Here is a 15,933-nt window from a genome sequence, read left to right as displayed (position 1 = left end):
AAATGTCTATATTTATTGTTTTCCTCTGAGATTTTTCATTTTTAACGTGTACTTTTTCCAGACAAATGCATGTCAAGAAGTCTCACCACTTAGAGAATTTTGTTACTAGCTTATTTCCTTTGGCTTCTAGGTTTATAACATTTTCATTTTGTCTTATTTGAGATTTTTTGTCCTGTGAATATTGCAAGAGTTAGTTTATCTGAAAATTATGCAGCTGGCTGTATTTATCCCATCCTATTTTCATTTTTATACTCCATTTCTCTCAAACATGGAATCAGTTTCCATAAGAGGGGTGTGGCAGGCCACTTCAATTTCATTCCTCACCCATTGGTACCTGGTATTTCTTCAATACAGCTGGCATTTCATTTCCCTATGAGAGTTAGAGAGGAAAATCACATACCAGAGCATTTTCTTGATCCAGACACATTTCACAGCCTTTGACATTTAAAGAATTTCAGAGAAATCCTAGTTCTTTTCAGTCAAATGTTTCCTGTCCTTTTGTTGCTTGTTTCTAGCACCTTGAGGCATATGTATTCTGCCAGTCTCAGCACCTTCTGCAGCTAGATTCCGTGTGTCACCTTGACCAATTTCCTTTCCTCCAATGTGCCACCAAAAACAGCAGCCTTCAAAGCTTTGCTGAAGCCGCTATCCTCCTAAGTCTTGTCTAACTCAGCAGCAAAGCCAGCATGGCTGGGAGCATTTTTCTCCTTCAACAACTGGGTCCTGCTGCTCACTTCTGGAGCTGTCATGTCAGCTCCCCCATGTGTTATTTTCTCCTTTGATAGGTACCTCAGCATAAGATCATAGCCCCTCCTTTCTCTCTCATCCCAAAATGATTTAGAAAAGAGCTCTGTCATCCAAATTTCTCTTTTCGTAGCTAATCTGTACAATTTGACAATTAAGGCTATTACCATCCAATATTCTTCTCTCATACTTCTCTTTTCTTGAATATTCCTAGAGTCAGCCTTTCATTGTTCTTTAGCTTATTCATCTTCATTTGTCTTCTTGAGTCTCTATTTACAACTTATTTTTTATTCCATTTTTGCTTTTTTACTTTTATTCTTTCTCTGCTATCCATTAAACACATCTGCATTTGCGAATTTGTGTTTGGCTTTATAAATCCATTCACTTGGCTCTTTCCATTATGGTTTTTCTTTGAAAGAAAGTTACTTTTTAAGCAACTTTTGTCACATCCCCAAAGTTCAATAAACTTCTGAAAATTTACTCTGAGAAAATAATAACGCATGTATATGATGATGAGTACATAGGCAAGACTTTCTGATATTCCATATTAAATTAGGATAACTATAACCTACAATAATCTATGAGATATTTCAGAAACTACAAAAGAGGACTCTGATTCCTAATTCACAGAAATGATTAATATTTGATGAGATAGATATTAATTTCCCCGATATTATCATTATACATTGTATACAGATATAAAAGTTTTCATATTATACTCTATAAAACATAATTATTATGTGTCAACAAATACTTTCAAAATGCAAAATGAGATTTTTTGCAAGAAGAATGATAATAGAGATGGCATTGATCAAGATGCATTGTACTCCCAAACGTATGTGTTACGTACAACTTAAAGATATCTTTTAAAAAGTTAAAAAAAAGAGAAAGCACATCCAAATTTCATTAATAAGGGATTAAACACATTTTAGGACAGACTTATAGTGGAATAATTGAGTTTATTTAAAATGGTGATGTACAGTAATATTTACTTATATAAAAATATTCTACAATGTTTATTGAGTGAAAAAAGATAGTTTATGAAGTGTCAATACTATGTGGTTGTTAAACAGCACTGACTATAGAGTTATAAGGCAAATTTGAGGGTGAATATTGGTCTAATCATTTTGTAGTTTTCTAAACTTGGGCAAGTTATTAATGCTGTTTCTTAATTTTCATAGTTATAAAATGGAGATAATAGCAACTATCTCTGAGTTTTGTGGTGATCAAATTCTATAAAAAATAGTAAGTTATTTTAACAGCAACTAGTCTTGATTTCTCCTGTTTAAAAATAAAGATGAATGTATAAAGCAAGTGTGGTTTATATACAGAATGATATATTATTCAACAATAAAGGGGGATGAAATCCTGTCCTGGTACAAAGTGAACAGAACTGGAACATGTGACATTAAATAAAATGAGCTAGACATGGAAAGACAGGTACTATATGTTCTCTGTCATACTGGGAAGCTAAAAGAAAAGTTAGTCTGAAAGTAGACAGTGATTACTAGAAATTGGGAGGTGACAGGTTTGAAAAGGAGGTTGGATTTGATTCGTGCATGTTATATGAATGTGCAGAAATGTCACACTAAATCCCATTAATATATATAATTAATACATTTCAAAAATAAAAAATAAATTATTTAAAAATTTAAAAATATGGATAGGACAGGAACAATTTTCAGCCTCTTATCTCCAATAAACTTCTCAGAAAAAACCCAGCAGTTGAACTGTGGCTCAAGTGGTAGCGTGTTAGCCTTGAGCAAAAGAAAATTATGGACAGTGCCCAGGCCCAGATTTCAAGCCCCAGGACTGGCAAACAAAAGCAACTTAGAAATGATTAATATTTAAATGTAGCATGGCTTTTTGTACTGACAATACTGAGTGTAAGAGTAAAGATCTCCTAAACTGTTACTTTGCTTCCCTAAAACACACTGCATGGAGTATGTTACTAGTGGGGCTTTCCTTATAGCATTGAGAGTGGGCAACAAAGGGGATGCTCATAGGCACTTACAGGGATTTTCTTAAAACTCCCAATGCTGCACCCTCTCTAGTTTAAATAGTTTCTTCTGCACCATCTTTCATACACTCTCCTAACTTTTTTTCTGTGTCCAATTGGAAACTCCGTGTCTTTCATATTGTCACAGGACAAAGTGAGGAATGGTGATTTATTCAATTCATGCATTTATGGCCAGTTGATTTCTGACAAGGGGGGCAAGAACACACCATGGGAAAAGGATAGCCTCTTAAATAAATAGTGCTAGGAAAACTAGTATTCATAGGCAGAAGAATATAGACACTTACATAGTATACGACGACAAACTTGAAACATTAAAAACTTAAAGACAATATCTGAAACCATAAAACTGCTAGAAGAAAACACAGAGGAAAACATCCATGATATTGGTCTGGGAAAGGAATTTTTAGAAATGATGTCATCTCCAAAGTGTAAGCAAGAAAAGTGGAAATAGACAAATGGGATCACACTAGAATAAAATGCTTCTGCCCAGCAAAGAAAACAATAAATAGAGTGGTTACACCCTTCAAAATAGGAGAAAATATTTGTAAACAACACATCTGATAAGAGTTAATATCCCAGATATATAAGGAACTCAAATAACTTATTAACACTGAAACAACCTAGTTAAAAATAGGAAATGACCTGAATGTATATTTCTTCAAAGAAACCATACAAATAATGAAATATTCAACAGTTAAATGAGAAATGCTTAAGATCTATAATCAATCATAAATCAGGGAAACTAAAATTAAAGCCACAATGAGGTATTACCTTGGTGAGAATGCTATAATAATAATTAATTATTAATATTATTAATATAATAAATCATTAATATGTTATTAATAATATATTATTATTTCCAGTCCTGGGGCTAGAACTCAGGGCCTAAGCACTGTCTCTGAGCTTCTTTTTGCTCAAGGCTAGCACTGTACCACTTGACCCACAGTGCCACTTCTGGCTTTATCTGTGTATGTGGTACTGAGGGATGAAACTCAGGGCTTCATGAATGCTAGGCAAGCCCTCTACCACTAAGCCACATTCCCAGCCCAAGAATGCTATTATCAAAAGTATTAAAGATATCAAATATTAGGGAGGTTGTGGAAAAAGAGAATCCTTGTACAATGTTGGGGGATGTAGTACAGATATTATAGAAAACAGTATGGAGATTCCTCAAAAAATTTAAAGTTGAACTACCTTATGATTTACTAATCTTACATATACATAAAGGAAACATAATATGTGGAAGAGATACCTACTCTCTTCTACTCATCACAGTATTATTCCCAATAATCAAGATATAGAATCATCTTCAGTGTCCATTAATGGGTGAATATAAAAATAAAATGCCTGTGTTAATGCTTCACCTTTGAGTCAGGAGAGTGATTGAACACACATATTTTGATTTGCCCCAGGCTCTGCTTTAGGGTGATTGTTCTCTACCTCCCTCTGACCTCAGAAACGGTCAGAATCATAATAATATTCTTTCCAGGAGTAATCTGGTGTTTCGTCCATGGAACTCTCTGGAGCAAAGATGATAAATAGGTTTAATCTTTGGGACCAATTCTGATTGAATAGTAGTGGTGAATAGGGCACTGTGGTGAGAAGTTATTTTGAATGTCATCTGAACATAGTATGAAAGAAGGCCATGACCGATTAATGATATTTGCTCTTTAGGTATGGACTGGGAAATTGACAGCATGCAATCTCCTTGGGGGTAGAAGAAAACACTGAATATTTCATCCAAAAGATTTTATTATCTGTATCTTGTTAGGTTAAGGGATTGGAACACATGGCTACTGATTTTTAATCCTTATGTGCTTTCTGGCTGTCAACAGCACAAATTAACTTGATCTGACCACAAAATCATTTCTTTTTTCTTTTTTATTTCTTTTTAATTGTGAAAATACTGTATAGAGGGGTTGCAATTACATAGGCAAGATAATGAGTACATTTCTTGTCAAACATTGTAGCCTCCAAGTATAGTTAAAATTGAGTCCTATTTATTTATTTATTTATTTTATTTTTTGTGGGGCTATTACAAAAGGTGTTGCTTTCCTAATTTCAGTCCCCCTCTTCTTGTTACTGGCATATAAGAAAGCCATTGATTTCTGAGGATTAATTTTACACCCTGCTACTTTGCCAAAGTTTCTGATCAGCTCAAGAAACTTGGGAGTGGAGTCCATGGGGTTCTTTAAATACAAGATCATATCATCTGCAAAGAGGGAGAGTTTTACTTCATCTTTCCCTATTTGGTTCCCCTTTATGTTTGTATCTTGTCCTATTGCTCTAGCTAGTCATTCTAATACTAAGTTGAAGAGGACTGGAGAGAGCTCACATCCTTGTCTTGTTCCTGAATTTAGAGGAAAACTAGGACTTAACCAAAGAGGTGAAAGATCTCTATGATGAAAACATTAAAAACACGAAAAAGAAAATTAAAGAGAACTAAGGAAGTGGAAACACCTCCCATTCTCCTGGATTGGGAGGATTAACATCATGAAAATGGCAATACTGCCAAAGGCTCTATACAAATTCAATGCAATAGCTATCAATATCCCAACCTCATTCTTCAATGAAATAGAAGAAGCAATCCAAAAATTCATATGGAACAATAAAAGACCTCGAATAGCAAAAGCAATCCTTAGCAGAAATAACAGTGCTGGAGGAATATCAATCCCAAATTTCACACTCTACTACAAAGCCATAGTCATAAAAACAGCTTGGTACTGGCACAAGAACAGACCTGAGGATCAATGGAATAGAACTGAAGACCCAGAAATGAACCCACAGACCTACAGCCACCTAATCTTTGATAAGGGAGCTAAAAAAATAGAATGGAAGAAAGACAGCCTCTTCAGTAAATGGTGCTGGCAAAATTGGGTAAACACATGTAGAAAACTAAAGCTAGGTCCATATTTATCACCCTGCACCAGAATCAACTCCAAATGGATCAAAGACCTTGAAATAAAAGTAGACACCCTGAAAACATTATAGGAAGGAATAGGAGAAACTCTAGGGCTCCTTAGCACAAGCTGAAATTTTCTTAATAGAGACCCAGAAACACAACCAATCAAAGAAAGGTTGTACAAATGGGATTGCATGAAATTGCAGAACTTCTGCATGGCAAAGGACATAGCTAGCAAGATGAATAGAAACCCCACGGACTGGGAGAAGATCTTCATTAGCCATACAACAGACAAGGGTCTCATATCTAAAATATACCTAGAACTCAAAAAATTAAATCCCCCAGCAACAATCCCTCAAAGAAACAACTGACCCATTATTAAGTGGGCTAAAGACTTAGAGACTTCTCTGAAGAGAAAATAAGAATGGCCAATGACACATGAAGAAATGCTAAACTTCTCTAGGCATGAAAGAAATGCAAATCAAGACAACATTGAGATTCCATCTCACCCCAGTTAGAATGGCTATAATCAAGAAATCAAGTAACAACAGATGTTGGAGGGGATGTGGCCAAAAGGGAACCCTACTGCATTGCTGGTGGGAGTGTAAACTTGTTCAACCACTTTGGAAAGTAGTATGGAGGTTCCTCAAAAGACTCCACATAGAGCTCCCCTATAACCCAGCAATCCCACTTTTGGGCATTTACCCCAACTATCACAAACAAGGCCATACTAAAGCTACCAGCACAACCATGTTTATCACAACATTATTCACCATAGCTAAGATATGGAACCAACCCAGATGCCCCTCAGTAGATGAACAGATCAAGAAAATGTGGTACATATACACAATGGAATTCTATGCCTCCATCAGAAAGAATGACATTGCCCCATTTGTTAGGAAATGGAAAGACTTGGAAAAAATTATATTAAGTGAAGTAAGCCAGACCCAAAGAAACATAGGTCCCATGGTTTCCCTTATTTTCAATAAGTAGTATATGTCTAGGAGAAGTAGAAGAGGTCGAAAGTTATGTACATATGACCATATAAAACGATGTTAAGCGAAATGAACCCCAAGATAGGGACACAAGTAGTTTATTCTTTCTTGCTATTGTTTTTAACGTACTTATAATGAACCATGTGATTTTTTTGTTTCTTTTATATGTTCTTCCCCCATGGTATAACTCATGTTTTCACTGTATTTGATTCCAGTGTCCTGCATTTTGTGTATCTATCTATCTATCTATCTATATATATGTATATAGGATGGGAAGGGAAATAACAAAATGTTTAAATAAGGATACAGGTTGAAACATTGTAACAATGAGATGTACAAGACATTATATTGAAAATGAACTTTACAATATGGGGGGAGGGAGGAATTGGGGGGGTGGGTGGGTAGGGAAGAGATGGTAAGGGAAAAACAAAGGAGGAGGTAACAATGCTTGATAGGAAATGTACTCGTTACCGTACTCATGTAACTGTAACCCCTCTGTACAGTATTTTTACAATAAAAATATATATGAAAAAAATTGAGTCCTAGCCTGACCTGGCCAAAGATGGCACTCTAACTCTAGATAGTTGTTACACAAATGATCATTATCGGATTGTTAAGTCAAATCTATTTGCACTTCTAGAGACATAGTTCAAGGCCTGTAGTTTGCTAGAGATGGGTCAGTAGCTATGCCTTTTGTCTGTGAAAGACAGTGCATTATTGATATAGCAATATGCCTGTCAGTGTTTCTCCATCAATTATCTAGCCACAGACAGCACAAATGCTTTATTGTCATGTGGTATGGTCTTTCCCTTAAAAAACGATAAAAAAGAAAGAAAGAATTGTAACAAGTTAAGGAAGTAATTTCTGTGACTCTGAAAACCTAAAGCAAATGCCTGAACACAATTTTAAATGAGTCCAAGAAGGAAGCAACTGATGGAAGGCAGCTTTCTTGGAAATAAAACAACTATGAATGCTCCTGGGTATAGAAGACATTAGGGGGCAAGGAATCTAGGAGTCATGTATTGGAAGTCAGTTTCTATTAAAAGAATAGACTTCAAACAGCTACTCAATCTGGTCTGGGTAAATGGGTTTTTATAATAATAATTTTTTAAAAAGCATGAAGGAAGTTGATAAAGTAGTAATGAAACTGTCACAGTCTCCACTTTGACTTAAGTTGAGGTGTAACAGGAGATTTATTTCAATATCTAAATCTTTTCAGAATGTCAGGAGGGAGAAGATGAGGAATTAGAACTCCATTTGAATCCCATTACTAAAAGTGAGGGCTCTGGTCTATGTTCTTTTCAACAGAACTTTCTGTGATATAGGAAATATTTTGCCCATATGCCATTCAATACAGAAGACTCTAGTAATATGTCGTCATTAGTCCTCAAAATATGGCTAGTTTGATCAAAAAATAATAATACTTAATTGAAATTCAATTAAAATTAAACATTTATATGTGGCTAATGACTACCATATTGAACAGCATAACACTGGAAGTTTAGAGTGGTCTCTAGAAACAGTCATACCAACAGAATCTCAAGGAAAAAAAAATCCAGCAAACTTATATTTCTATACTCAGTTTATCTCTTAGTTAAGAAGCTTTTTAATCTCTGAAAAGAAGCCTTTTGATAAATTTGGATAGACTTGATATTAGATGAGAGCATGCCAGTTGTGTCATTCTGCTTTCCATTACTGTAACAGGAATCTTAGAGAGGAAAGTTTTATTTTGGTTCATTATTTAGGAAGTCTCAGTCCACAATTGTCTCACTATTTTGGGCCTGTGGTGAGGGAACACATGGAACAAAACTACTTTCCTCTTGGTCAGGGACCCCAGGTCTCACAATTGGGTAAATGCTAATGACTCAAAACCTCTCATTAGGCATTACCTCCTTAAGTATCCATTCCCTCCAAACAGTGCTAAGGTGAGAATCAAGCCATTCACACATGGGCCTTTGGATCCTAAGATCTAAACTATAGCATAAGCATTTCTGGAGAATGTGTCTCAGTAATCTAAGAATATAGAAAGCTACACTTTTTTTTAACTAAATGAGCATTAACATCTTTAATGAAAGTAATCTATCACATTTGAAGTAGAGAATAAAACATTTCATAAAAATATGAATATGATCTTGAAAGAATTAGCTAATATTTCTTCTTTACTCTATATAATAATCAAACTTCAGTCTATTATGGGATATACATAGTTCAATCAAAGTTCAAAAACAGTATATTTTTCAATGTCCTGTTATTGGTAACTTGGACTATAGAACAAAACAAAGAAACAATTGCATGAAAGCAAAAACATTTGAATACTTATCTTGGTGTTCATTTCACCTAACATCAACTTATCTGACCTTTTCTGCTTCTCTCTATTTGATGTTGGTATAATTTGTGGAGGGGAAGGGAAAAAACAAATCGTTTAAATAGAGATACAAGTGGACCCATTGCAACAATGAGATGTACAAATCGTTATGTCGAAAAACAAACTTTACAAGTTTGGCGGGGGGGGGGGGGGGGGGGGTAGGGGTGGGAGGGGGGGGGAGGGAGATGGGAAGAGATGGGAAGGGGAGACAAAGGAGGATAAGAAATGAACTCATTATCTTGCTCATGCAATTGTAACCCCTCTGTATGGTATTTTCACACAAAAAAAGAAAAATGATATAACACAACCAAGTTATTTTCTCTGGATATAGTTTGGGTAATAAAGCAGATCTTAGGTGTTTTACCCTTTATAATGATTATAGTTTTGAGGTATAACTCTTGAATTTGCAACTGTTTTCTCTGTGCTACTTTTATACTTTTATCATAATCCATTAATTCACTGAAAATAGTGAGGCATGGTAAAAGAAAATTTTGGAGAAAGCTCATAAAGCCATGTGAAAGTATTAGCTTATTCCAGGAGCATAGAAGCCACATGAGATTTTAAGAAAGTTCAGTTACTACAGCATGGGGAATGAACTGGAGAGTAGAGATGGTAAAGCCTCATTGATTTAGGAAATAAGGTGATGGGGATAGAGCTGAAAAGGGTTGAACAAATTCAAGAAATACTTAGGAAGTGGCAGTGATAGATATTGATGAGTGATTAAATGAAGGATAGAATCCATATTCCATGAATGTTTTCTGACACAAGATTCAGATTTCTGTTACACTTTTCCCAAATAAGCTACTCTCTAATGCATTGATGAGAAATATACATTTGGCTGAATAGCTGAATATTTCTCAGGGAAAATGAAAGACATGGTTACATTGTACACTGCAGAGGAAACTTTCTCATCTTATTCCCTCATTGAACATCTGTCTCCCAAAGTCTGTTTCCTGTGTAAGTTTCTCCTGGTCTTTTTTCTTCTAGTTTCTTCTACCAATCCTGCCTTTCTAGCTCCTTTTTTAGTCATTCCTAAATTTTATTCCACTTCTATCTCCTTCCTTATATGGAATAATTTGACTTTTCTTTGGGATTTTTCAATTTACATGCTCATGTGGCAGCCCAGTGTAACCTTTTGTTTAGAACACACCATTTTTAGAAGGGCAGAGATATTACACATAATGATTAGTATTTCTGTTTCTTTTCACTAGCCTCATGTTCCAATATAGCTGAGCAGTACACTATTGTTATCTTTTAAAAGATTTGATAGCTTATTTATTATGCATTTTTGTCTTAATTTTGATTTTTTCAAAATAACATTGCCTAAAAATATTATTTGATTCAGAATTTTTTAATTTTTATTTTTTTATTGTGAAAATACTGTACAGAGGGTTTACAATTACATGGGCAAGATAATGAGTACATTTCTTATCAAGCATTGTAGCCTCCTCCTTTGATTCCCCTTCCCATCCCTTCCCATCCTCCCCCTGCCCCCCCACCCAATCCTCCCCGCCCACCAAAGTTGTAAAGTTCATTTTCGACGTAACGACTTGTACTTCTCATTGAATTTTTTTTGCTCACAATTTTCATCCATGACTCCAAGGAAAGTGGCTTACTTGTCATCTTGTAGTACCAGCCTTGGCCTTTGATGATCTGTGGTATTTTGGAAATAATTTTAAAAATATATTATAATTGTACAAATTTATGAGGTCTACTGTCATAGCTTGATGCATGTACATGTGTAATGATTGAATCAGACTAATTAACATGGAAATAAAATTTTATGTACTTTATAAAGCTTTCTTAGATTACCTTGGATGACCTTGTGTGTATTAATGCATCTTTCTATCCATCAGAGTCCTACTACTATGGAAGAATTTACTTTGGCTAATTCAACATTCTTTGAGCTATGATTATATAGCCAACATTGTAGGGTAATCTGGGGTGACAGTAGCCAACAAGATCTTTTTATTTTTTTATATTTTTTATTGTAAAAATACTGATCAAGATCTTTTTAATGGTATGTAGAAAGCAAGTTGATGTGCAAAAAAATCACCTACAATATTATTTTTGATGAATATGTATTAAGTGCCAATTATACTAAGTGTTGGGGATGTTAAGGCTTCCTTATAAAACACAGTTTTTCAGCAGAAAGAAATCAGAACTTTTTTAGATGCAAAGAAAAATGATGTGGGGGAAAAGAAAAGGAGAACTAGATTCAATAAATGGTGGAGGGGAGAAGTTAGAAATGGACTTTCCTGGTGAATATATAAATAGCAAATAGTTTGGTCACACATACTAGGGTATGACCAAACTGGTAAACACATGAAAGTACATGTGAGAAGGCAGCAGGTTGGGCCATCACAAGTGAGAGCAGGAATTGGATATTAAGTCAGCATGTTGAGATGACCCCAGTTTAGTCACAGATTCAGCTCCATATCCAGAAGGGGTGAGTGCATGATGTAGTTCAAGCAGATGACCAGTATCAGGGAATTCTACAAGGGAACAAGTACCCTGGATAGGTACAGGAGAACAGCACTGCAGCATAGAATCAAGGATTATGAACAGATAAAAGAACATATTGGGTAAATGACAACTGGGATGGGTGTTGCTGAAACTTAAAAAAGGGAAAATGAAAGCTAGGGATAATTGGTATTTTTTTTTTTTTTAACTAAACAGGGTTGGTGCAGGAAAGACAATGAGCTGAATCCTTGGGACTAATATTCCCTTAATTTCCTCCTTGATTAGGAACATTTTTTGTGTGTGGGGGGGTCTGGTCGTGGGGCCTGAACTCTGGGCCTGAGTGCTGTCCCTCAGCTCTTCAGCTCAAGGCTAGCACTCTACCACTTGAGCACAGCGCACTTCCGGCTTTTTTCTTTTTGCTTATGTGGTGCTGAGGAATTGAACCCAGGGCCTCATGCATGCAAGGCAAATGCTCTACCACTGAGCCACCTTCCCAGCCCAAGGAACATTTTGATCCCAGAGCTTGTGTGTATATATATATATATATAAAATACACACATATACATATATATATACTTATATATAATATTTTTTCTATGCTTTGTTTCCCTAGAAACAGAAAAATTTAAATAGCAATTCTTTGATGACGATGATGACCATAAGGTGACTTAAATGTAACATTACTTAGAGAAAAGCATGCTGAGAACTGTTTGGCTTTTATCACTAGAAAAATGGTTTCCTTCTAGAGCTTAACTCAATTAATGCTTCACCTCCTCCTGTATGCTAGAACCACAAATTCTGCAAGGTGTTAGTTATGCATTAAATTTACCTTTTCATATTCACTACAGTTAAATCATTTCTGCCTTTATACTGCCTTCTTACTGATATTTTGCCAAATTCACATATGCACAGGAAGAAAGTTGATATTTTCTCTCTGTTAGTATGAGATGCTTTGTTGCTGAACTCAATGGCACCACATTAATTCAAAGAGAGAGAGACCACTGAGGCTGGAAATCAAGCCCTTCACTTCTGAATTTCCACATTTATTGCATTTGAGGATGCCAAGGCGTAATGATGAAGCATTCCAGCAGGCAGAACCCACGGTTTTAAGCCTATTTACTGTGCTGTAGCTGAACGTCACTGCATATGACAAATGTTGTGAATAAGTATGTTTCAAGGCCAAAGAGTTCTATGAGAAATCCCATCATTCTAAAGATCACAAAATCATTTCTGAAATTGAACAATATTACAGCAGCTTAGTAGCAAATTTAAATCTTATGTCTCCAACATGTCAAGAGATTAAAGTGCTCTGTGTGTGGTTTGTGCACAACAACTAGCATTCCTTTGATTTCAACCTGCCAGGAACCCAAACTAAAATTCTCCCAAGAAGGCAATGAATTTACTACTTGGTTACTAGCCAAATGCTCAAGATTCTCATGGTGAGAGAACTAAGGATGTTAGGCTTTGTTTTGGCAAAATAATCATTTCAATGGAACAAATCACCCATCAGACAGCTTGAAATTAGGGAATTTACTTGTGGCCATGACAGCTTGAATTCTTTATGTAAATGAGTTATAATTATTGTTACCTTAAAAGTAGTATTTGTCCTTCTTCCAAACAGATTTAAAAATGCAACCCAAATCTCAGAAAATAAGTGCCAAGAAATGTCTGTTTTATAAAGCCTATGTTCTGAAAATTTCTAGAAAGAGACAATTATCTTCTTAAGCCCATAAAGTATGGGTATTTCCAAAACATTCCATTATATTCCCATGGAGACCAAATGTATTTTCCTGGCAACTTTTTACATTCTGAGGTAGCACAAAAAAATCCTTTGTAAGAGCATGGGTCAAAGTTGGTTTGGGCCTTGTTTACCATAAATGTAATTTCTAGTCTCAGAAAGTTTAAGTAATTCATTTCTTTAAAGACATTTAATCCCAGACTTCACTGACCTGTTCCTACCTGGCTGTGATGGAAGGGGACTCATATTTAAGTTCAGCTTTTGGGAAGGAAAAACAGCAGCACTTGGGGAACGATAAGACCTCCTCTATTTTTTTTTTTTTTTGGAACTAGGGTTTGAACTCAGGGCCTTGTGCTTGTGAAGCAGGTGCTTTGCTATTTGGGACAGTCTGGCAACCTATTTTTGCATTGTTTATTCTCAAAACCATGTAATCTCAAGGACTATAATCCTCTGATTTATGCTTCCATTTATTGCTGAGATGACAAGGATGTGCACTATGTCCAGCCATTGTGCTTTCTCCATAGCTTGGGACAACAGGTTCCTGCCAGTGCACCCAGCATTGATTAAAATGGAGTCTCATAAACTTTTATGCTGGGATGGCTTGATCTTTACCTGCCAAGTAGCTAACATTACAGGCTTGAGCCACCATGTGCAACCAACCTCTATATGTTTTCATGAAGCATTTGGTGAATATTTAAACCTGATTCAAAATCTACCAGTCTGTAAATCATTCTTTGGAAGTGCAGTCCTAATTTTAAAGTTAATGAAAATAAAGTTTCCCCCAGGCCTCATCAGATCTTAACTGCTAAAACTTGCTATTGTGGTTTATATAAATCCAAACTGAACTGCTAACACACACCAGAATCTCAGCAAGATTAATTTTTCACAGTTTGAATGATTTTTTTATCAGATTAATTATCACTTCCTGTAATCGAATCCTTCATTTTCTGCCAACCGACCCCAAGAACATACATCTATTTCTGGACTTGTGAAAAATCTAACTGTCATGATGCATTTAGCTGAATTCAAATTTTTTAAGGGAGACAAAACTAGGTTCTTAAAACAATCCTTGCTGGGTTGGTGGTGGAAATTGAGATGCTAGATGTAAACAGGTACATTGCTTTTAAGAAAACAGTCAAGTGCTTTTGTTTGGACTGTGAGTTTTGTACTGCAAGTATCTGACTTTGACAGCATTACGTTGGACATAACATACATCAAGATTTTCTATATATCCATGATTTTTTCCCTTTGCTTCTTGGTTCTGTCTTAGAAAACACTGCGGGCTTTTGGCGTAATGTTTTAGCCAGTCCCTGGTGTGAATGGAAGAGCTAAATATAGCAATTATTGAAACACATGCCAATATACATGAATTAGGGGAAAGGCAGATTTTCTTATAGTAGAACACTAACTGATATCTGTGGCAGGACAGTGGAGGCAGAACTTCATCATTTTACTATTCTTGCATTTTTGAAGTTTAAAATTATTTGTAAAGGGTGTAAGGGATTCCCTCCTACACCTTGTGGATTTTCAGCTCTCATCTTTCACTTGCATCACCACAGCTTGGGTCCCCATCTGACAAATCAGCTTCTTTAAATCTTAGATGGACCTCTAAGTCCAGCTAAAATCTAGCCACCTGTGCACAGCTTGCTGCCTTCTCTGCATTTTTCTAGTTGTGCTGGTATCAATATCATTTGGTACCAAACCCCATCCGTTTGGTCAGCTTTGTTTTGGAGAGTAAACAGCATAGAGATGACATGTACAGATTTTGGAATCAGACTAAAGTCTCACTTCTGTAATTGAACTCATAAGCTATGTGTCTTTCAGCATGCTTCTTTCCTCTTCTTTTATTATTATTTTTTTTTTTGTGGGGGAAGGCAGTCCTGGAGCTTGAACTCAGGTTCTAAGCACTGTCCTTGAGTTTTAGTTCTCAAGGCTAGTGCTCTACCATTTTCAGTCACAGTGCCAGTTCTGGGGTTTTTGGCTGCTTAATTGGAGGCAAGAGTCTTGTGGCCTTTCTTGTGTGGGCTGGCTTCGAACCTTGATCCTTGGAGTAGCTAAGGATATAGGCATGAGCCACCAGCACCTGGCTTCACTTTCTTTATCAGGAATCAGAATCTCATAAGGAAGAAAAATAATGATTACTGAGAATGCAGAGACTTGATTCTATGTCTAGAATTGCCACACAGTATTTGACATTGGATTATCTCTTTCTCCTCTGTGGGTCTTGTCTTACCTGTAACATAGGAGGTTGAATGGATAAGCAATTCTTTCTGGCTGTGCCTTAGCACTGCATGAGGAAGTTCTAACAACAGTTAAAATATATCAATGTCTACAACTCTGCCTTATACTCAAAAATTCTCATTTGCTTGGTCAGGGGTGAATCCCAGATATGGTAGTTATTAAAAGTTCCAAAGTGATTTTAATATGTGGACTAGATAATGACCCACTGTAGCACTGATTCTCAGTGTTGCTTCCTACTTTACAGTTTTATGATTCTAGGAAAAAGTGCTGCTGTGTATTCTTTTTTGTTAGTATTGAACCTGTCTTTTCTCTCCCTCAATGAGTGCCTTAGTGCTTGATTTTGTATGGACAAAAATTATCCGTGTGTTAACTAAAACAATGATCAGGTAAGATTCACCTCATTCTGCTAGAAAGAGACATACTTGGCAATTTCAGTTATCTTGACAGAATAATTATTGTCTCCTG

Source organism: Dipodomys spectabilis, unplaced genomic scaffold, assembly GCF_019054845.1.
Source record: "Dipodomys spectabilis isolate Male_0828 unplaced genomic scaffold, ASM1905484v1 ptg000071l, whole genome shotgun sequence".
NCBI lineage: Eukaryota > Metazoa > Chordata > Mammalia > Rodentia > Heteromyidae > Dipodomys > Dipodomys spectabilis.
Note: the sequence above shows the minus strand (reverse complement) of the source record.